We start from the raw sequence: 22,938 nt of genomic DNA, 5'->3' as shown, positions 1-22,938 counted from the left end.
CAAAGACTTCATCCCATAATCTGGTATTATCACTGGATGTAAGTCTATATGCACATTCATGTATATCTGATCTGAGACTAAAAGGTTTCAATGTGAGTCAGCTGGGATAGACATCACTAAAGATTTTCCCACATGTCAGACAATTATCTGCAGAGTTTCAAGTAGATCATCAGGGATTATTTATTAAGTCTGCCTCAATGGGGAAAGATCAAGTACACAACACAGCCAATAATGATATCTCTGTTTTTTAAGTAAGAAGAGACTCCAGAAGGAACTCTGTAAGTTGAAATATCCAGAATGGGGCCAGGACAGATACCAAGTTTGGGAACTTCTCTAAACTCTGTCCTAACCCTTTACCTCTGAATGACCAATATTTGTATTCCCAAAAGAATCTGGACTCTATTACTCCTCTGGAAATCTAATAGGTGAAAATCTACAGATCACATACTTGTTGAAAGAATAGAGAATATATTCTTGCATGGTTCTCAATTTAAATGGTAAGGCATATTACTTCACTGTTGCTATCATTTTTGTTTTAGATACCCATCCCAGGTAGCCAATGTAGCAGTCAACTTCACTGTACTTTTAATACTTTGATAAGACTTCAATACCAGGAAATAATTTTCAAAAAAAGAGTTATGGTTACATAAACTATTCTATATGTTTTGGTAAATGTACCATGTGATAAACTAATCTCTATGGCCCCACCAGGTAACAGGCTGTGTTCTCACATGCTTTCATACTATTCCAGTAACAAATGCCATTTCTTGCAGCAGTTGAGTATAATGCTGGTAGAATGATGCAATTAAATTGCACCTTTATTCAGCCATTTTTCAGAGATAAAGAATGTGTGCCCTAGTAAGCTATATCACTATCATGGGCTGCCATAAGACAAAGCCACAAATGGGAGTTTAAGGAGAAAAATTTGTTGGTCCTAATTTTAGAGGCTATATATCAAAGTGCTTGCTGGAATGATTTCTTTGTGGCCCACTCTTTGGCATGTAGATTTTTTTCTTCTTTCTCTATGTTTGAGTGTCATTTTTCTGTGCTTCTATTATCTTTATTTTTACTTCTTATAACTGGATTAGATCTCACATAAATTAATTAGGTTAACATTAATCTTGTTTTAATAACCTATATTCAAATGGAGTCACCGTCTGAGGTACTGAGAATCTAGGACAAAAACATATGAGATTTAGGAAGGGGACACAAGGCAGCCCATACCATAAAATAGTCTTCTTCTTCTGAAGACAGGCTCCCAGCAAAAAGAATACTGAGAAAGGAGATATGCACATGTAATTTTTTATAGTTATAGTCAGATTACATTACATAGTGCTGCTAAAGTTCCATTGCCACAAGAAATCTCTGATGGTAGCTATTTCTCTGCAACCACAATCCCCTGGGTGTTGGCATTAAAAAAATTGGTTTGGTTAAACTTTTTTCCATGTGGCAAATAAAATCACCTTTGGCCATTTTTTTTCAATTTTCTAACTGACAAGCTTGAGTTAACTTTCAGTTGATTTTGAGCCATTTAGAATTTTTTCTTCCCTGAGTCATACTCAGATTTGGGCCCTGTTACATGCTTTCTTGTACCTTGTATTCTCCAAGCGTTTGCTTCTTTGAGAAACCTGGGTTGACATAACTTAAGTTCTGAAGACTTTTCATAACATCAAAGGACAAACAATTTTGTCTTTTAATACAAAGAGACCTCCTAGGGTGTCCTATCAAGGCTCTCTATTTAAAGTGGGGAATAAAAATATTTCTCCACACTGATCCCTAGCAGGAGCAAACCAGACTTCTAGAAGCTTCTAGGAGGAATTGCATACAGTTATGTCTGTGGACAATTCTCAGTTCTGATACATGCTACTGAGAAGCCATCGATATCTAGAAGTCTGTCTTTTCTCATGTCTAAAAGAAGTCTGTCTTATTTCATGTCTCAAAGCACCTACTTATATCAATACCTTCCATTGTGCCATTATCCAACTATCATTAGATATCATTAGATTAGATGATATCTAATGATAGTTGGATAATGGCTTATTGGAAGGTATTGATATAAGTAGGTGCTTTGGCTCCACAGCTGACAAAACATCTTGGAAGTTACTGTGTAGATTCTGCTTAAACATTATCTGACACATTCACCAATTTTCTTTCAGAAGTTTACAACTTTGTTAACATGGGCATTCCTGTCATTCACCTGCCCAAGTACATCACCTCTTCCTTGTCTAAACTTCAGATTCCAATTCTCCAATGATTCATGGTACTGTCAAGAATTACATGTCCCTTTTTTACCTCCTTTTACTCCATGCCTCAAATAAAAAAGTTTTCTGCTACATGCCTCTATAGCCTGTGTTCATCTGTGTTTTGAAAATGGAACTTGGTGTTTCATTTCATTCCTCTAGAGCAGCTTGTTCTGTAATTGATAAACTCTTTTGAAACCAAATTATATCAGGATCAATTTTATGTTTAAAGAGGGATTGAAATGAATTCCAGCTGCTGTTTGCCAATGATATTAACTGAAATCTGATTCTCTGGATATTGGAATGTTAGCCCTGAGATGACTCAGATGTATGAAAAGATTATGTCTGTGTTTCAATATGTAATACATGGTTCTAAAATTTATGTACATGCATCATAAATCCTAATATTTAAAAATAATTATTTTTCAAATATGAAAAAAATATAAGGAATGTTGCAAGAGTCTTATTGTCTGGTGGAGGTATTTTGGCTTAGAATTGAGACTGAGTTCATCCTTCAGGATGCCCAGCTGCTTATTAGTTGTGGGACTTTGATCACAGGAGGAAACAGATATCATAGCCTGGCCTAAGGTCTAAGGCTAAACTGCCAATGCAAAGTTCACTTTAAATGCAGTAGAGTTAAGGATGTGGACATATTGAAGGGTATGTGTCCCCCACATTTGGGACCCCATCTACCTTTGTTTGCTCTCTGATATCTGCATGGAAAAGAACCATGACCAACATCTAGTGGACTTCTGCCCTCTATGGCGTCTGCCCCTATGTAGTCCTGGCTGGCTGCCCAAGTGCTTCCAATGCTTACCCAGAAGGATGTTGACCCCCTGACCATAACCATCCTCTGGACTGGTTGATACTAGAGAATGGGGGATGCTCCACCTTTATCCTCACCTTCTACATCTCACCATGTCTCCTTATCCATTCACTCTCATCCTCTAATATTCCTTCTGGCTTACTGAGTCTCTTTTCCTGGACCTAAACCCCCAAAACTTATCCATTTGTGGAAAAAAACCTGGTCTCAATATAGTTTAATAACAACTATGAATGGCCATTTAAAGGCACTCTAGATCCAAGTATTATTAGAGATATTTTCAACTATTGTGAGCACTGGGAAAATGGAAATTGATATCATATGTTCAGATCTTCTCCTCTATTCTAAGCCCTCTCTGCAACTCTTGATCTCCCACACAAGTCCTCTTAGCTCTCACATTCCATTTCTTTCTAATGAAGCTGCCACAGCACTGTCCCCTTGACCCCTGTGCCCTTCTCTTCTCCTGCCCCATGTTCACAGGCTGCTGCTGCCCCACCCTTATCTCTGTATCCCTCTCAAGGTGGCTGGAAACAATGGTGTAATCTCGGTTCATATACCTTTCTCTTTGTTAGATCTTCCACAGATAGAAAAGAGGCTTAGGCTTAGGTCCTAAACTTAAAGTCCCACCACATATATGCCCTTATGATCTTGCCTAACACCCTCCTGTCCAAGGAGCACAGGCAAGTTTTGGAGCAAACTAGAAATTATGCTGATGAGGTTAAAAGAGATCTCTCTGAAGCCATACCTGATTGAAACCCTAACTGGAATTATAATTTGCTTGGAGTAGTAACTAGTAAAAACCTAATTCATTAGTTGCCTCATGGTAGGACTTAGAAAGAAAGCCCATAAGGCTATCAATTATGAAAATCTCCAGGAAGTATTCAAGATAAAAATGAAAACACTTCAGCATTTTTAGGTCACCTAATGAAGGCTTTATTTCAATATACTAATCTGGACCCCAAGACTCCAGATGCAAGACAATTAATAATGACCTACATTTTCTCCCAGAGTATCCCCAATATTAAGGCCAAACAAAGGTACCTCAAAAAGGGGTCCCTAACTCCCCAAGCTGAGGTTCTCAGAGTGGCTTTTAATGTTTATAACAGGAGAGATGAGAAGGTCCAGAAGCAAAAATATCAAATGCTCATTCAAGCCATCCAGCCAGCCTTAGCATCTGTCCTGGTTCCACTAGTCCATGGAAGAGTCCCTCGGGATTTCCTGGACCCTGTTTTAAATGTGGTTAGATGGGTCACTGGGCTCATACATGTCCTAAGCCTTGGAAGCCTGCAAGACCTTGTCTTAAATGCCATCAGAAGAGACACTGCACCATTTACTGTTCCCAAGTTCATTGAGGCCCCCAGCCATCCAGCCCTTGTAAATATCTAGCTTTGCTTATGCCTTTGGCTCTCTAATTTTCACCCATGCCTTTTGGTCTTTCCACAGTACCTGTTCTGCTTACGGGTAGGGATATCCTCACAAAGTTGAATGCTATGCTTTCCTTCTCCCCTCATATATACTTCCATCCAGACTTGCCTGCAGCTCCCCTGATCCTCACCCTTGCCTTAGGACCATCCCATATTCTGTCTGCCAGTGACTTCCCATTACCCACTTCTGAGGTGGTCCCTACTTATCTGGGATGTTTCAAGTTCTTCTTTTGCTTCATACCATGAGCCCATTCACATTCATCTCAAAACATTTTGCAGAGCATCCTCGATTATGTTCTCCCATCAGTCTTGCTCTCCCCTCTGGGGATATGAGCTGCTTTGAGATCCTGGCCTCAGGGCCCAGGATAATTACCCTTCTTCCATTCACCTAGCACTATTTTTTACACTCCGCCTCATTTGGTTACAACTCTCCTCTCTAGAACTTAGCTCTTGGCCCAGCACCAAGGTTGTCACCCATTCCTTCTGTTGGGTGTGTGGTAGACACCCTGCTGATGTTTCCATTATGTGAGAACATCACGGAATCCCTTATATCTCCCTCTCCTCTCTGAAGGGCATCAAGCTGAAGAATGCCAAATTTAAAAGTTTTCTTGACCAATCCCCGCAGGACACAGTGAACACTTGGTGTTCCTGGGTCACCCTGCCAATCCGCGCCTGCCATACCACCTATGCAATCTTCTTAAGCTGAAGATTGCAAGCTCACACTCTGCCCTCACACTCTTCTCTCTTCCTCTTCCTTCTATTCTCCCTCTACTCTCTTTCTGTTTCTCTCAGTTCTCTTCCTCTACTCTCTTTCTCTCTGCCCTCCTCCTCTCCTCTCTCTGCTCTGTCTCTCTCTCTCCTTTTCCTTCCCTTCAGGCAGCCCCCCAATAAAATCTCTTGGTTGAATCTTCGGTGAGCCACTTGCTTTTCACCTTCCCCTTGTCTAGTTTACTCTTTGGTCTTGGTTTTTAGCTGCTCAGTAGAGCTCAAGAAAGCCCTGGCCAGGCAACTAAGACTCTATACAGGCAAAGCCTGAAGCAGGTGACTCCCTCTCTCAGTCCCAGATACTGGGTCTTGAGAGGATTGGTGAAAAAACCATTGAATTTGTCATGCTCTTTTGCTTGGAGCCCTTCAGAGAGGAGGGAGGAGTAAGGGATTCTGTAATATTTTTCTAGAAGGAAACTTAACTTCAGCAAAAAGCCTCCCACACACACCCAACAATGGGTAACTCTCAAATCCCACCTGATTCATGGCTACTTTCTTGTCCACTTAGCTCCACTCCATTTGGCTCCTGATCTAAAGGTCCATTGACCAATTCAGCCTTCCAATCTTTATAACTTTTGCTTGCACTCAGAAAAATGGAAGAAAAACCCTTATGTTCAGGATTTCTCCTTTCTCCATTCAAAGCCTTCCTTTGCTTCTCTTGCTTCCCTGCTCAGCTTCTACCTGCCACTAAAACTCTAGATTCCTCCAGAGACCCTATTTCTAGACAAACAAAGGACCTAGAATTCACCTACATGGTAAAGTCCTAGGCACAATATCCCTGGCCAAGGGCACACTGAAGCTAACATTGAAATACAAAGGACAAACTCAGTAGGCTCAATAGGAGGTCTAATGGGGAAAAAAATTGTTTAACTTTACCCTTGCCTACCAATGTTGGCCACAGCCTCTCTACTCATTAACAAGTCAAAGAAACTCACCTTTGAGGCCCCACTCACCATCCTGGTTCACCATAACCTAAAGGACTGCTCACCTACAAGGTTTTACATTCCTCACCCCCTGTTGCCTTTTATCTCTATAGGTTTCTCTAGTGGAAGATCCCAGTCTTACTTTCCACACGTGTTCACCTTTAAACTCTGCTGCTTCCTTCCCCACTACTCAGGACTCTTCCACCTCTTCTCCTCTTACACATTCATGCAATGAAATTCTGGAGGAGTTTCTTACACATTTCTCCCACATATAGCAAGGCCCCTTGCTCCAGGCAACATACACAAGGTTCACAGATGGCTTCTCCTTCCTTCAGGAGGGAGTTCATTGGGCAGGTGTGCTATAGTCTCTCTAATCTTGGTTGGTTGTGGAAGCAGCTCCCCTCCCCAATAATACATCCAATCAGCAGGCTGAAGTTGTTGCCCTCATCAGAGCCTTCACTTGGGCAAAGGGAGATTGCCTCATTGTCTACACTCACTCTAAGTCCACTTTCCACATATTTCTCTCCCATATTGCTATTTGAAAGGAGCACAAATTCCTTACCACCAAGGGAACTTCAATTACTAATGCCCCTTTATCTCTGATCTCCTTCAGGCCTCCAAGCTTCCCACTGCCATTGGAACTAAAGGATGGCAGGTAAGTAACCCCCTTCTCTAGTGAGCACTTCTTTCCTGACTTCTCTCCTTGTCATAGGTTTTTTACCAAGGCTTGCCCCTGCATCATTAGATTCATTCAGAACCAGATTCAAAGAATCTCTAACCAAATCATGAACCAACTTCTCTTACAGGACTTCAACCCCTCAAAAATGTCAAGCTGTCCAATTTCAGCATTGCCCAGCACCACCTGAACATCACTATTGCCTCAATGACACCCTGCACCTGTAACAAGGGTTTAGATGCTGGCCCCTCTCAGCAGGAAGAAGATACAGAATGTTGATCTATGACCCTGTCACTTATGGGGCCCAAAAACAAACAAAAAAGAGGAGAATGTAAGGTTCTTGCTAAAATTTATATGGCCATCTTAAATAACAGCTGTCATCTGAGTAAAAATTTTCAATTTCCACCCAAAGGCCTTTTTGAGAAAGGCTTACAACTCCCTCAAACCAACCCTACCCTTAACTGTCCACATTAGGACCCACCTGGCTCTAACCCCTGAGCCACCCCCTTAAACTCTCTAACTCTAAGCCTGTGTTTCCTCTCTCCCTCTATGGAGAGATAGACTTAATTTGTCAGCTCTGAAAATAAACTGTGTATATCTCTGCCTGATCTTCACCTTTCATTTTTCCTAGCCAGACTCCCCATTCCTCACTTTCATTTCAGTATCAATGTATTCTCAGATGATTTTATTTGCACAATATATAATTTCTAAATGGAACAGAGACTGCCAGCTATATTCTTTCATCCTGGGCATACTACTGAATTATATTTATCAAGCTGCCTTGTAGTTAGCTCTGATCATAACATTAAGCTTTCTAAAACTGGAAATGACTGGAAGTAACATGTGCCACTGCCAAGAATGTGCATACAATAATTCTATTTTTTCCATGCTATTTTCTTTTCTAGATTTCTTGGGTGATTTAACTCAAGGTTGCCAACATATCGTAATTCTCATGGTGACAAAAATTTCTTCTATTCCAGTCTATGAATTATGAGTTAAACCATGGAAAAGACATACCATTTCTACCTGCTTCTATGTTCTAAATTTTGACTTAAGAGATTCCACATATTAGTGACTATTCTCTCAGTTGCTGCTATAAAGTCATTGTGTATATTTCTTTTGTAGATGCAAATAATCTCACTAGGTATATAAAAGGTGGACAATTATGGTAGATGCAAATATTTATCTTTTTCCTGGCCTACTTAAGTGTTTTTATGTGTTTGTATCTACATGGATGTGATTAGGTATATGTTCTTGGTATGTCTCAGTTTATACTCAGTAGCATCTTGAGCATCTTGAATATGTATTGATTTTATTGAAGGTGCTAAAGATAGCTTTGATTTCCATGCCTCTCCAAGTGACCATTAGGAAACACAAAAGTCCAAAGTATCATTGAAAATATCAGATCATCCTCAGAAGTTTTTGTAGGAAATATCAGATTGTTTTCAGAAATATGGCTACAATTTTGCATGTTGTAGTTGGCTAAAATCTTTCTCCTACCACCACTGAAGAGTAACACTATCACATAAGTGTGATTTGTTTAAACTTAATCTGTATAATTACCACCATTATCTCATTTCCCTTAAAAAGCCAAATCTTATTTCAATTTATCCATTATAGCTAAAAGTGTTTGTCTCTTTTTTCTTTACATTTTACATAGGTTCTCCAGGTTTCTATCTTAGAGTCTGTAACAAAATAGTTTTTACTCCTGAGTATATAAAGTCTATATAATTTCATATACATTCCTGCATGGCCAGTTTTAAATTGTTTCAATTTCCTTCAGGATTTTCCTCATCCATATGATCCACTTTCAACTTCACTAAAAGAAAAAATTACTATTAGAAAATATATAAAATTATTTTCACTCAGTTTAATTAGGAAGAGTCTAACAAAAGAACATTTGACAGATATACTCTGACTTTGTTTAGGTGACCTGGATCCAAAGTTCCAAACACAAAACCTGGATCATTAAATGTTTCCTTTACTATCAAAAACATTGGCCCTGGGCTGGGGTTGTGGCTCAGCAGTAGCACACTTGCCTAACATGTGTAAGGCACTGGGTTCAATTCTGAGTATACATATAAATAAATAAAATAAAGATCTATTAACAACTTAAAAATTTTTGAAAATAAAAGAAAAAAAACATTGGCTCTCAGGATAATCTAAGGCAGTAGAATAATACTGCTTTCTCCTTTCTTTCCTCTTTCAGTCTCTTCTTTTGCTCTTTCAATCCCTCTCTCGACTCCTCCTTTTCTACTGACTAAAAATGCTCTTTCTCCTTTTTAAAATGCAGTTGCTGGTTATAATAGGTCCAGAGAATATGCCAAAACATACCCCTTGATCATTAGCAGCCTAGGGAATGAGTATCTTTTCAGATGTTACCTCTTTTGCCTTCTTTTCATGGTTCAACTCTTTGGAAGTTTACTCAGATCAGGTCAATTTCTCTCAGAAGCTCAATTCTCCAAAATTTAGCTGATGAATGAAATCTATACCTAAAAGAAAAAAATGCAGTGATGCTATGTGTTCACTAAATTTTTGTACTGAGCAGAGCCCAACACAACATCTGGATTGTTATGAGACCAGCTAACACTAAGGCCTCAACAATGTATTGTGACCTATTGATGACATCACACAGTCCAAGAACCCAGCCAATATTTATAGTACCACAGCATTGATAAAGCTCATCAGCTAATGTGGTACACTTTATATAGGGGAAACCCTGTCATTAAGTTGAACATTTATTCTTTGCACTTGATATCAAAAACAGAAGTCACATGAATTAAACAAAGTAAATCCTTTGTATCTTTTGGCCACTTAATGTTCAATCTTTCCAGTGGTGTGAATATGACAGTACACAAGAGGGTCTGGTTTAGCACCATGTTAGAAAAGTAAAGGCTGTATTTCATATGTACAATCTTTAAAAACCCAGATGACAGGCATGCTGGAATATGGTGTGATTCTGAGAATATCTCATCTGTCCATAAACTACCCCCAGATTCATGAAAAATTGGATTTCAATTGTATCAGTTTCCTACTGCTTTCATAAAAATTTATCAAAATTTTATCACTTAAAATATAAACATATCATCTTCTAGTCCTGAGATCAAAAGCCCAGTATGGGACTTGAGGCCTAAAATCAAGGTTTGAGCATGGCTGCTACTATCTGGTGTCTCAACTTGAAAAGCTTTACATCACCTGTCACACCCACCCCTCCTCCACAGGTTTGAAAACTGCCTACAATACTTAGCTCTTGTTCTTGTTCTTCAACAGGCATTAGTCTAATATCTGCTTCCATGGTTACAGGTCCACTCTTATTGTACCTCCTAAGCTGCTTTTCATAAAGGACATTGTGATGGCCCTGGCTGTATGCAGATGATCTAGGAGTATCTTCTCTTTTAAAATTTATGACTTCATCTCATCTGTTAAGTCTCTTTGACCATGCAAGGTCACATATTCAGAGTTTTCATGAATTAGGAGATGGAAATTTCCAGGGCAACTGTTGAAAGAAAGGGTTCTTTCTTTATCCTGCTATACCAAAATATAATCACAGAGTTTCAGAGAGAATTCACCTATATTCAAATATAGTAGTATGAAAATGGAAACTTGAATTTAATAAAACCATGTAATGAGTGACACAGCAATGATATGAACATATTGAATAAAAAGGCAGAATACAAAGAAACAAAATGAATTTGAAAACTAAAATTAACAAGAGGAATAAAATGACAATCACAAAAAAAATTGTTTCATGCTATAAACTTAGGCAAACATTTAACTTAAAATTCGAAGACAGATAATGGGTCAATGTATATAAAAGAATATAGAGTTTTGATCTCTGGAAAAGAGAGCTGCTAAACAAGTCCCTAACTGAATATAAATACTAATTAGAATCTGAAAGATAGAAGGGAGCATAAAGTGTAATATTTGGTAAATAACCTAACATAAAGTGAGGTGAAAAAAGAAACAAAAATATAATTAATTTGAAGAAAGCTTTATATATATATATATATATATATATTTGTATTAAGAATTGAACCTAAGGGAACTTAAACACAGAACTACATCCTCAACAACTGTTATATTTTATTTAGAGACAGAGTCTTGCTAAATTGCTTAGGGTCTTGCTAAAATGCTGAGTCTGAATTTGAACATGTGATCCTCCTCCCTTAGCCTTCTGGGACCCCATGTTAGGGTTACCAACAGGCACCATTTTGTCTGACCAAAAAAGAAAAAAAAATTAAAAACACAAGTCAAGGAATGGAACAAAGTAATAATTATTGGTTTTGATCAAAATAGGTTAAAAACTCAACTGTGTAATATAGGCAACTCAAAAATAAATGGAAATGTCAAGAAAGAACGTGAGTTCAACTTTCAGTGCTATAAGAAAAGAGAACTAGAATTATCATGGAATGTAGGTAGAAATGGTACAGGGTGGAGTTGATTTCTCCAATTGTAATATACTTTTCTAGGAATAGTGCTCCAACTTCAGGTTCTTTAAGCCCTGGTCAGACATGACCCCTGCAGACTCATCTTCCATCCTGGTCTGTCTTACAAGGTACTCCAGAACTATGCCAATTCAGATGTTATATCCACATGATGTCTCTTGGCTTTTATTTTATTGTTCCTCCTGTGTTGAAAACTCACATAAAATCCTGGGATCAAATACTATTTTTTTGGGTGAGTGTATAATTGCTTGTTCAACTTAAAAGTGTTTCTGGTCAGAAATTTGGAGGAATGTATCTGTGTATATCTGATCTCACATGATACTGGGTTCCCAGTTTTTTTCCAACCCAAAAGCCATACATGGATAATTATAAGACTTTAAGAGATGACACAATTATCAATACTTTAATGTCTATGCACTGTATTTGAAAATACATCTAAAATAATCAACTTGATCATGAAATCTCATAAATTAAGAAATGACTTTAAAAATCTACTATATAAGTATGATAAAGGACTGAGAAGATTACTAAATACATTTATATTTTAAAAATGAGAGGGGAGTATGGAAATTATAAATAGAGAAGAAAATGTAAATTTTCAAAGGTTTTAGAAAATAAAAATAGCTACAAAATGCTGGTGTTGGGCACAGAGGAGGAGGTTAAGATATGTTAATATCTTCATTGCAAATCTCAGGATTTAGTTTATGCTTCCTTGAATGATATAAACCCACCCTTTTCAATATCTTAAACCTTTTCATCTTAATTACATGGAGGATTATTAATATACTTGTGTTTATTGTTAGATTTTTTCCAGTTCCATTTTTTCCAACAAAATCAAGAATTATTAAATTCAATTTGTAATTTAAAATACTATCATTCAATTTTGGAAAATAAATTCTGTTTCACTTTCCATCATCTCTTTTTCTCATATGCATTTAAGAACTTTATTGATATATAATTTATATGCATTAAAGAATCATATTTAATTATATAACTGAATGAGTCTGATTCATCTACCCATTTTGCCTTCTATTTATAGGTAGGGATAGATACAATATTCCTTTGTGATAACATCTAACTCTTGTTGAGCATGGTTACATTTGAGTAGTGAACTCAATACCAACTTGAAAGCCAGCCTCAGCAACTTATGGAGGCTTAAGAAACTTAGTGAGACCCTGTCTCTAAATAAAATATTTAAAATGTTGGGATGTGTTTCAGTGCACTCTGAGTTGAATCCCTGGGGGAAAAAGAAAAAAAAATTCTTTGAATTATATTTTTCTTTCTTTTCTTCATCTTATTTTTATAACTTTATTTACTAAATATTAAATTTTATGCTCCCTTCTATTTTTAAAAATTTATTTTTATTTTAATTTGTTATATATGAAAACAGAATGCATTACAATTTATATTACACATATAAAAGGCAATTCTTTTTGTGTCTCTGTTTGTACACAATGTAAAGTCACATCCTTCATACATGTACTTAGGGTTATGATGACCATTGCATTCCACTGTCTTTTCTACCCCTATGTCTCCTCCCTTCCCCTCCCTCCCTATTTCTCCTCTAGATAGGGCAAAGGAGAAAAGGGCTCCCTTCTCTTTCTTTCAAATTTTAATTAGGCTATTTTTTCAGTTATGCACTTGTGTAGTATCAGAGCTCTAAAGTCTGCAATTTTTTAATTTTTTTTTTTACATAGATCTGCCATCTTGTCTTTGACTTTTTTATTAAAGTTTTTGCAAGACTTGTATGGCTCAAAACATTATTTTGTAATTGCAATTTCATTCCTTCTGTTAATGTTTAATTTTCAAGTGACTTATTTTTTCTTTTATTTTTCTTTGTTTTATTCATTATGTTTACATCGCTGTGTCAATTCATTCCAAACTTTTGCTCAATTTCAGGTTTTTGCTATCAAAATATTATATTTTACTTGAGGTGAATTTTCTCTGAAACACTGCAATTTTATCTCAGCATAGCAGGATGAAGATAAAACCCTCTACTATGACAGCTACTCTTAGAACCCATGCATTGTGGACTGGCATGCCAGAAAAGACTCTGCTACCATTGGTCAACAAATCTATTTTGGTGCCAATACCATGCTGTTTTTTGTTACTAATGGCTGTAGTATAGTGATGCCACCTGCTTCATTTTTCTTGCTAAGGATTGCTTTAACTATTCTGGGTCTCTTAATTTTCTAGATTAATTTCATGAATGCTTTTTTCTACTTCTATTAGGAATATCATAGGGATTTTGATTGAAAATGCATGAAATCTGTATAGTGTTTTGGTAATATGGTCATCTTGACAATTTTAATTCTGCCTGTCCAAAAACAAGGTAGATCTTTCCATCTTCTAAGGTCTTCTTTAATTTCTTTCTTTAGCATTCTGAGGTTTTTATTATAGAGGTCTTTTATCTCTTTCATTAAGTTGATTCCCAAGTATTTTATTTATTTTTTGATGCTATTGTAAATAGTGTATTTTTCCTAGTTTCCTTTTAGAGGATTTTTCACTGATATGCAGAAATGCCTTTGATTTAATTTTGTTGATTTTGTTACTTTGCAGAATTTATTTACTAGTTCTAGAAGTTTTCTTATGGAATTTTTTGGGTCTTTTAGATGCATAATTATATCATTAGAAAGTAGTGCTAATTTGAGTTTTTATTCACCTATATATATCCTTTTAATTTCTTTAATCTAGCTCTGGACAGTATTTTAAAAACTATGAAAAATAGAAATGTTGAAAGAGGGCATTACTGTCTTGTTCCAGTTTTAAGTGGAAATATTTTCAATTTTTCTCCATTTAGAATGATGTTGGCCTGGGACTTAGCATAGTTATCTTTAAGTTTATTGATGTGATGAATTACATATTAAAAATAAACACAAAAATTACACATAAATAAATAAATGTATGTATCTATCTACAACTAAAAATAGTTTTTTAGAAAGAATGTTTGCAGGAAATCTAAAGTCAAATTTGATCATGTATATTATTTCTCTTCTTCATTGTTATTTGTTACCTTAATAGTGAACATTATACCTTCAATACATTTGAATGTATTCTAATGTTCTAAAACATCAATTGGAATCATTCTTCATCTCTTTGTTTTCCCCTTCCTAGATTATACTTGCTCTTCTTAACTCCTAGTCTCTCTTTTACATTACATTATCTACTGCTAGTACAAGTATATCTCTTATTTTTTTTCCCTTTCATCTTGGTGTATATTATTTCTTACCTTCTTTTCTTTTTTCTCTTTTTCTTTTTTTTCTTATACCCAATTCTTCTTTTTGTCCTTTAAGTCCTTGTTTAATGTTTTAGCAGTTTATTATATTTAATAACTAATCTTTCCATTTGTTTCAGAACTCTACTACAAAATTATACCTGGATTACGGGAACATTGAAGAACAATATCAACAAGTTTTTAATTTTTATTAAGGAGGAAATAAATAGGGTTCAATTACTTTCCTCAAATGGTACTATTACAGGCATCATAAAAGATCACACATTGAATTTATTTGTTCAACCCAGAGCACTAAAGATAAAGCTCACAAAGTAATCTCTTCCTTAATTGAAAAAGCAATAACCATCTCAATAGGGTAGACATGGAAGGAATATGAAGAAGACTTTAAATGATTTATAGTACTTTAGCAACTGCTCCATTGAATAATGGCTGAGAAAATTTTAGAGAAAAATATTGAGAAATTTGTAGTTAAATTTTTTCAATGAGATAAAAAAAGATGTAAGGAGTAAAATTAGAAAACACAGAAAGTGTCAGATCATTACAATAGAGATGGAGATTTGAAAAAAAAAATAGAATTCAAGCCAAAATTCTTCAAAGAGACATAGAAAATCACCTCATATTGGTTGAGGGAATCATCCAACAACAACATATACCAATTATAAATATTTATATTTTATGTACATAAAAAACTCTTCTTGATATTAAGAATCAAATACACAACTATTCAATAATACTAGGTGAAGTTAGCACAACTCTCTCACCACTGGATTGATAATACAGACATAAACTTAGGGAAGATTGTACAGAAATAAAAAATACTCTGAACCAAATGAACCTAACAGACATCTATGGAATATTTAATTAATCGATGATTGAATTCACTTTCTCAATAGTACATAAAATATTTAATCATATTTTACATCACAAATCAAACTACAACAAACATAAAACTGAAGAGAATTTCTTGCACACTATCATACCATAAGCAATAAATTAGAAATCCATGACAAAATAAAAAAAAACAGCCTCTCTAATACTTGAAGATAAATTCACCTTTGAATAATAAATAAAGATGAAATCAGGGAACAAATAAAAATTCTTAGAAACAAGTAAGATTTAGCAAGGGAAGTAAACTTGAAGTAAATACCTTTGATGAACACAAATGCACAAATTCTTAATATAATATTGGCAGACTGCATACAAAAACACATCAAAATGTTAGTGCATGCCTGGGGCAGTAGCTCTATTGCAGAGTGCTTGTCTAGCATGTGTGAGGCATTGGGTTCGATCCTTAACTTCACATAAAAATAAATGAAATAATGGTATTTGGTCCATCTGCAACTAAAAAACATTATTATGTTGTTGTTGTAGTTATAGATGAACAGAATGTCTTTATTTTATTTATTTGTATGTGATGCTAAGGACCACACCCAGTGCCTCTTCCATGCTAGGCAAGCCCTCTACCACTGAGCCACAACCTTGACCTCAACATAAATGTTTTTTAAAAATGGTAGTGCATTATGATTAAGTGGATTTCAGTCTAGATATGCAAGGAAGGTTCAACATATACAAATCAGTAATTGTAATTTACTACATAAATAAATTTATGAACAAAAATCACATGATTGTCTTAATAGATCCAGAAAAGTGTTTGAAAAACTACATCTACCATTTATATTTAAAACATTAGAAAACTAAGAATATAAGAAAATTACAGCAAAATTGTGAAGCTTACATTATACTAAATGGAGAATAACTGAAAGCATTTCCTGTAAAAACAGAAACAAGAAAAGGATGTCCAAACTTACCAGTACTATTGGTACTATTTAGTGCTTAAAACTCTATTTAGAGAAATTAGGCAAAAGAAGAAAATTAAGGGAAAATTATAGGAAAAGAAGAAATTAAATAGTCTGTTTGCTGATGACATGATTCTAAATTTAGAAGAGCCAAAATATTCCACAAGAAGATATCTAGAATGATCAATTTAGTAAAGTATCAGGATACAAGAACAACATAAATCAATCACTTTTGGACACTACTGTGAAAAAATATCACATTCTATCAATCAGAAATATTTTGGAATTAGTCTACTGAAGTATATGAAGAAACTCTATAAAGAAAACTCCAGAAGACTGAAGAAAAAAATTGAAAAAGACCTTAAAAGATGAAAAGATAGGCAGAATAACATGATCAAAATGTTCATTCTCTCAAAAGCATAATTCAGGCTCAATGCAATCTCCATCAAAATACAAGTGACATTCTTCAAAGAATTAGAAATATCAGTTCTAAAATTCACAGGAAAAAAGAAAACAAGAATACCAAAAGTATCCCAAGCAAAAAGAGCAATGTTGGAGTCATCACAATACTGAATCTAAAATCATACTAAAGGGCTATAAAAATAAAAACAACATGGTACTGGCACCAAAATAGGCATGAAGACCAGTGGGATACAATAAAAAACACGGACAGAAATCCGTAGTTATCTGTTTCTAGACTAAGGTGCCAAAAACACACATTGGAGAAAAAATAGCCCCTTCAACAAATGGTACTGGGAAAACCGAAAATCCATGTATAGTACAATGGAATTAACCCCTCTTACCCTGCACAAAATTCAAATTGAATCAAATACCTAGGAATGGGAACAGCATGCGTGAGGCACTGGGTTTGATCATTAGCACCGCATAAATATACAATAAAAATATTGTATCCACCTATAACTAAAAAAATAAATATTAAAAAGGACCCAATTTATAAATGGGCAAAAGAACTAAACAGACACTTATCAAAAAAAGAAATGCAGACAACATATGCATGAAAAAAATTTAAACATCTCTAAGAATTAGACAAATCCAAATCCAAACTACACTGAGATATTTTACTCCCATTAGAAGCGTAATTATTAAAAATACTAGCAAAAATAAATGTTGACCAGGATGTGGGGGAAATGATACACTCATACATTGCTGATGGGACTTAAAACTGGTGCAACCCCTATGAAAAGCAGTATTAAGATTTCCTCAGAAAACTTGGAATAGAATAACCATTTGATTCAGTTATCTCACTCCTTGATTTATATACAAAGGACATAAAATCAGCATACTAAAGTGATGCAGCAACATCAATGTTTATAGCAGCTCAATTTAAAATAGCTAAACTTTGAAGCCAACCTAAGTGCCGTTCAACAGATGAAAATATTAAGAAAATTTTATATATATACAGAATGGAATGTTACTCAGCCTTAAAGAAGAATGAAATTATAGAATTTTTCAGTAATAGGATAGAGATCTATCTATCATGCTAAGTGAAATAAGCCCATTCCAAAAAACCAAAGGCCGAATATTTTCTCTGATATGCTAATGAACTCTCAATAAGGAGGGGGATAGAAGTAATTGAGATTAGACAAAGAGAATTAAGAGAAGGGAGGGGGAATGGAAATAGGAAATATAGTCCATTGATAGATTTTTCAATATACATTGATATAGTTTCATCAATATCAAATACATCTGTATTGATTGATCAGAAGAGATTCATTGATTTAGATACATCAACATGTATACATCAATATACATATATTGGTATTATTACATTGATATATATTCATCAATATAGATTTGCCAATATTGATTCATTGTTATTGTTTGGATGTGAGCATCCCCCAAGTCTCACATGTGAGACAATGCAAGAAGGTTCAGAGGAGAAATGATTGGGTTGTGAGGGTCTTAAGCCAATCAGTGATTGAATTCCCTGATAGAGATTAACTAAATGATAACTGAAGTGGTAGGGTGTGGCTGGAGGAGGTGGGAATTGGGGTGTGGCTTTGGGATATATATTTTGTACCTCTTTATCTGCTTTCTGATCATTGTAATATGAGCTTCTTCCCTTTGCTACCCTTTCCTGTCATGATCTTCAGCCTCACCTCAAGCCCCAAGGAATGGAAACAGCCTTCTATGGACTAAGACCTCTGAAACTGTGAACCCTCAAATAAGCTTTTCCTTCTATACAATTGTTCTGGTGATCCTTTAGTCACAGCAGCAAAAAAGCTGACTAAAACATCTCATTGATACCAATTCATTGATATCTATTCATTGATATCAATTAATTGATAGAGAATCATTGATAGTAATACAGATTCATTGGTATCAGTTCATCAATTTAGATTCATTGTTATCAATTCATAAATATAAATTCATAGATGTAGATTCATTGATACTGATTCATTAATATGGATCCATCAAACATAATTTATCAATATCATTTTATTGATATAGCATTCTCCATGCAGATTCATCAACAGATACATGATTTAGATTCATTGATACAGATTTATGGATATAGATTCATTAATGTTAATACATACATCAATATAGATTCATCAATACAGATTTATTAGTATAAATATATTGGTATTGATTCATCAATATCAATTTGTTGATATAGATTCATTGATATTGATTCTTCAATACATCCTTTCAATTTAGATTCATTGATATGAATCTTTTATATAGATTCTATATAATATTTTATATAGATTAATCAGCATAGTATGGTTTCCTAATATTGTTTCATCAATATAGACAAATTAATGTAGATTCCGCTAGATCTATTCACTGATTTGATTCATCAATAACAATTCATCATATCAATTAATGTAGATTGATATCAATTTGTCTATATAGATTCATTGATATATATATTAATCAATATATTTTAGAGATGTAAATACACTGATATTGATGTATTGATTTAGATTCATCAATATGGATTATTGATATAGATACATTAATGAAGATTTATCAATACTGACTTTTTAAAAAAAAATCATTTTAGTTCTTGATGGACCTTTATTTTATTTATTTATATATGGTGCTGAGAATCAATCCCAGTGCTTCAAACATGCTACGCAAGTGTTCTTCCACTGAGCTACAACCCCAGCCCAATATTGACTCTTTGAGATCAATGAATTGATAATGATTCATTCATAACAATTAATCATATAACATTTGATATTGATATTTTAATATCAGTATCATTGGTACAGATGCATCAATATTAAGTGATATCTATTCTTTGATGGAGATACATTGATATCATTTTTTTTGATATAGTTTCATTCATATAGTCATCAATATTGATAAAATAAATTTCAATTTATTAATATAAATTCATTGATATGACATATCTATATACATTTAGTGATATTGATTCATAGATTATATTCATTGTTGTAGATTCATTTAAATCAATTCTTCAATATCTCATTTCATTGATATAGATTCAATGATAACTATGCATTGATATAGATTCATCAATGTCAAATCTTCAATTTAGATTTATCAATATAGAATCATGGATGTAGATGCCATGCGGTTTGCAGGGTGATTGCTGAAAAGAGATGCTCCGCCAATGGCAGCTCATCATGATCATGGGGGTGCTGTATGAATACAATGAATGAATCTTTAAAAAGTACACAGAAGGGGGCCTGGCACTTAGGTGGCACTCTCTGGGTGGCTGTTATAACAGTATTGAGTCCGAGCTTCTTCTGTTAAACTCATTTTTTAACCCTCTGCAGACATGTTGATCCTATTTGATGGACAGTGTCCTGCACCTCCATTTGGGTAAGTGATCATACACTGAGCAGTGAGATGCTCTTAAGAAAGCAGACAGATGTCCTCCCTGACAAGGGTAGGCTCTTGGAGCCATGCCCCTTACTTTCCGCTTTCATTCATGGCCAAGCACCACCTGGGGCTTGGAGTAGGCTTGAGAGTCAGGGATTACGTCTCTTGGGTTAGTCTGCACTTTCACTCATGATGTTCTTTAATGGCCAATTAGGATCAAGGTCTTGTTTGCCCACCTCACCCAGTGTTACAGAACCACTAGCTTGGCCATTGCTGACCAGCATCAGGCTTTGAACCCTCCCAGCCTCCCCCTATGGTAACAGGTCTCTCAAGTAACCCTGGCTCCATACCTAGACTGTTTTGCCCCAGTGTTGAATATGCTCCACCTGTGAGAGTGAAGTTCCCCAGGATATTGAGCTGGCTTCTGTTCCATTTCCCAAAACCTGGGTTCCTACCCCTAAGATTGCCATGCATTATGATCCTCACTGGTGAGCCTGCTAATCAGTGAAGGCCAGATCCTCTGGAGCTCTTCCCAGGTAATGCTTCCTGCAGATTTTCATCCAACCAATAATTTCCTCACCCTTGTTGAAAGCAAGGCTGAATACTGGATGCTTATTTGGGGTACATTAATGTTTTCCTCCTGGGAATCATGTGACCAGAAGAACATGCCAGCTGTGAGCACTCATACTCCTTGGCACTTTCCATTCTAGGCATGTTTTTTAATTGCAGCTCCCCACCTCAGAGAAAAACCTTCACCTGAAAGGTTTTCTGGCCACTAGTCTCCCTTATTTCCATCAGTGAAGCATGTTGGAAGTGTGAGGAAATCAGCATCTCACTGGAGCATTCCTAAGCCAATGGCTGACAGGTTTGGTGCATAAATACCCAGCTCCCTTGCACCTCAGGTGAGCAAGCTCTGAAATGTGCATGCTTTACACAGTCCCTTAGGGGTCCCCAAGAAGATTAGGCACAGTTGCCTCTTATGGAAACCTACTTGGTAATAGCCCCTTACTCTTGATCTTTATTACCGTGTCTCACTTGAACTCTCTGATACCCATGCTTCCTAGAAGCACCTCCCAAATTATCAACTTACATTGTGATCCTTATCTGAGGAAACTCTGATGAAGCAGTGTATTTAGGACAGGGCTTCTCCAACTTAGTTTTTCTGTATGATGGCTGGAAGCATCCTTTATAGGATGGGGTTGTCCTGTTCATGGGAGGATGCCTGAGCACTGTACCAGGGCTCCACCCCTTCTGGCCAAGCTTTCATGTTCCTCCAAGTTGTGACAACAAGAAATGTCTCTAAACATTGCCAAGAGTTCTCTTGGTGGGCATAGAGTTTTCCAAATTCCACCTGCTTGAGAACCAGTGATTTAAAAATAAAACCATCACTGTATTCTGTTCTATCACTGCAGGACACCCCTTTGATCCTTCCTGTTCAAGTCTCCTTTCCTACTCTGGAGAACAGGGTAACAACACTCCACACTCATGTTGAATTCTGAGGGGCCAGAGCAATGATTGTGAAACACCTTTCACCAGGTGTAGGTCCTTGCTGGGTTTCTGTTCTAATGACTAAAAGGCTCAGGGGTCACTCCAGAAAAATTGTGCTAAAGTGGCTGTGCAAAATAACCACACAAGAGACACAAATACCTTTTTCTTTGGGGTCGCAGTAATGGCTCTTCTGATTTTAAGGGTATGCAGGAAGAGAGAGAGAGAGCATGTGTTGACCCTTTTTATTGAGGAGAAGATATTCAAATGAGGCAAGGGGTTAGGTTTCATGGGGCTGAGTCTATCTTCATGATGTCCACTATCAGCAGGTTGACTGACATCTTGGTAGACCACACCCAAAGGCATAGAAAGAAAAGGGGACACACAAGGCACTTCCATGGATGATTCTACCTAAAAAGGGCAAGAGGTCATATTATAAAGGAACAGGTGACCATAGCTTCACTCTTGGGCCTGTAGCAAGACAAGCCTGGGAAGAAAGACACAAGTCACTCGAACCCTAGAAGAGTGGGGCAGTCTAGCAGCATGTGTGCCTGATGCCACATCAACCAGCAGGAGAGTTAACTTAGTCACATGAGAGGTTGATCTCCTACAGGCCCTATCTTTGGCAGATGCTCAGGTAACAGTAGTAGGTTTCCAGTCCAAACACCCACTTCGGCATTCTCTGTCTTAATTAATTTAATCCCCAACACAGCCTCTGAGGCAGAATGTCATCACCATCCCTTGTTATGCAGAGGAGAAGACTGAGGCATGGAAATGTAAAGTAATTGATCCAAGGTCACACAGCTGGTTTTTGTCACGGCTGGGCTTTGAACACAGGTGGTCTGGCTCCCAAGCCTGTGCCTCTACCACCAGTCCAAGGCACAATGGTTTGATGGTGAGGCAGAGGACAAAGTGGTTTCACCCTCTTCATCATCAAGTCAGAGGCAGCCCTCAAAAATGATGACCTCATCCCCATCCTTATTGGAAATTTTCAGGGGCCTTAGCCACACAGGATTTACCAATAATGATAATAATAATAATAATACTAAGGCAAATAAAAAACCCAGAATTTGACAAACTCTTTCCCATGGGCCACCTTTTGCAAATAAATATTTATTGGATCCCAGTCACATTTGTTCATTTACATATTGACTGGCTAATTCCATGCCTTAATAGCAGAGTTCTATAATCGTGACTGAGATCATGTTGCCCACAAAGCCAGAAATATTTACTTTCTGGCACTTTGTCAAGAAAGCATGCAGACGCTTGCCTTAAATGACAAGACAATTATTTTACCATGAACCATG

This window comes from Ictidomys tridecemlineatus, chromosome 1, assembly GCF_052094955.1.
Source record: "Ictidomys tridecemlineatus isolate mIctTri1 chromosome 1, mIctTri1.hap1, whole genome shotgun sequence".
Lineage (NCBI taxonomy): Eukaryota > Metazoa > Chordata > Mammalia > Rodentia > Sciuridae > Ictidomys > Ictidomys tridecemlineatus.
Note: the sequence above shows the minus strand (reverse complement) of the source record.